Genomic DNA, 2,412 nt, shown 5'->3' with positions numbered 1-2,412 from the left:
TCATTTGCAAGTTGGAACTTTAAACTCAATTTTTTATGGAAAATCAATGTTGTGATTGGTGGCTATGTACCAAGGCAGACCAAAAAAGCAAATTTTCTATCCCAGAAATATTGTACTAGGCAATGTAATGGAAAAACACAATGCAACAAAATGAAACAAAAATAGAACATACTATTGTGGTGTGAGTCACCCTTTAAAAAGTCATAAAAAGTACTAAAACACAGACCATGTCTGAGACAGATATATACAGCCCCAAGGCCAGACTTGCCTGGCTCTCAACTCAGTGTTCCTCCTGAGGTTTTGAGTAAAGCAGCTGTAGAGTCAGGCAGAGGACTCTTTCTACAGTGGAAGCACCATGGGGTAAAGAGGGAAGGAGCTTCCATGGGGCTTCAGGGGCTGGAAGTCATCTTGCTCCACTGGAGAGAAAGATGTTGATGGATGCATGGATGTGGGAAATTGCCTGGAGATGGAGCAATATTGCTAGAAGTGTACTTGCTTTTACATTTAATTTTGAATGCCTTTGGGTACATCTTATACCAAATCCAAATAAGTCTGGCTAATGGAAATGTGAAAAGCCCATATCCAAACGCTTCAGAAACATAAAAGCAGGGCTACAGCAAGGATCTTCTGTAATCCCATCCTGATAACCTAGAAATAATTGCATTGATGTTGGATATTTGGAGTATGACTTTGCATTTGGTCCTTCTAAAATGCTTGTACATTTTTCTCTCAACTGTCCCAGAGAATATGGACCAATATGGTAAAACCCTGATGAACAATCAACTCATCAGAACTTCTAATTAGCCTACATTCTATTTTTATGCTATTTTTTCCTTGAAAAATGGCAATTGATAATAATGCACACTAATATGAGGGATTTACTTAAGAAACTTTCATAGTTGTTTCCTGAGTCCCTGCTTCAGCTCACTATCTGTTGCCCCCTACATCTGCATCATTGGACAGAGCGATGCACTGACACATCTTTCATGTATTCAATTCACTTCACTTAGTACAAATATTGGCTGAATCAAAAAATTATTTTGTGAACACTGAGGTAAGTAAAAAATTCAACTAGCCATCACTATTATTCAAAGACTCCTTCTTCCTATATCTGGTTGAGGGAAGCTCGCTAATTTACTTCCGTAAAAGGTAATTTTACTGATTCTCAAAAACCAAATGAACATCTATCTACTGATAAGTGAGATAACCGATGATTTTCACAAGTTAATTTTGCAATGCAATATTAGGGGATAAAAATAATATACTTTCTTAGGCCCATGTAAGCCTTGACTAAACTTCTTCTTTTTTGAGGAACATCAATTTAAGGCAGGTGGCCTGGCAATTCAATTTCAATCTTAATAAGCTTGATGTAATAGCTCTTTGTACTTCAAGTAATAACCGCTTCATACCTTGGTGTTTCCATTTCCAGTAAGTAACACCTGGAACAGGTCTGTAATGTAACTCTGAAGCATGTGCTGGTGGTCATTGGTAACAGTCATGTTTGTTAACAATCTCAGTCCCGCCAGCTGCACAGCAGAGTTCAGGGGACCAGAGAAGACATCCTCACAGACTTGATTGATGTATATCTGAAGGCAGGGGGAGGAAAATGAGCATCTTAGAATCTCCAAAATTCTTCTATTGAATAGTCACTTTTCTGCACAGTGGAGTAGGAGTAGCTATTGCTCAGGATGGAACTGGCTCCTCAGAAAATATATTTTTATCTGGTGCTCAAATTTTGGTAACATGTTTTAAGCTGACTTTGATAATGCCAGGCATTGTGCTTAGCATCTTAATCCTGAAAACTACCCTAATGAGGTGGGTGCTATTATGGCCATTTTACAAAGCCTTTAAAGTCTTCAAGAGCTTGAGTTCCCTGTCCAATGTCAGCCAGCAGGTGGGGAAGCAATGTTCAAGTCCAGAGATCATCCTCTCATTGCTGGTGGCCTCTTGTTGGGGGCCTCCCAACTTAGTACGCTTTTGTTTCAACTTGTCTGGGCACATCAGGATCAGGGAGGAAGATGCATGAGGCCATTCTGTATCATGGTTAAGTACCTTAGCAGTAGAGTCTAGAGAGCTACATTATGTCAGAGGTAAAGAATGGAGGGGGGGATAATGTGAAATAGAATTTTTCTTTAGAGTTAATTCTATCAAAAGTAAGCAGAGTAAAATTATACTTGGCTCAAGGTTATTCATATTTACTGAGGTGTGTATATATAATCTATCACTTCAGAATATTGTTAACCAACACTGGCAAAAAGTAATGCAATGCCAGTAGTACTCCAGAGAACTAAACCCAGTGTGATGAAATGGAAATCTGAAATTCTATTTTCTGTGTCTGGCCATGATCTTTCCAGCTTGGGAAAATTATGTTTCACAGATAATTGGTTTTTTTTTTTTTTTTTTTTTTTTTTT

General features: G+C 38.3%; 1 protein-coding gene across 1 annotated transcript in view; it reads right to left on the bottom strand.

The window, feature by feature from the left end:
• The window catches only part of ARMC10 (armadillo repeat containing 10), a 21,894-nt gene that overhangs the window by 8,707 nt on the left and 10,775 nt on the right, over positions 1-2,412 (bottom strand). The gene's annotated exons all lie outside the window — the stretch shown is intronic.

This window comes from Propithecus coquereli, unplaced genomic scaffold (assembly GCF_000956105.1).
Source record: "Propithecus coquereli isolate 6110/MARCELLA unplaced genomic scaffold, Pcoq_1.0 Scaffold32, whole genome shotgun sequence".
NCBI classification, from domain to species: Eukaryota; Metazoa; Chordata; class Mammalia; order Primates; family Indriidae; genus Propithecus; species Propithecus coquereli.
This window is presented reverse-complemented; position numbering and strand designations above follow the sequence as displayed.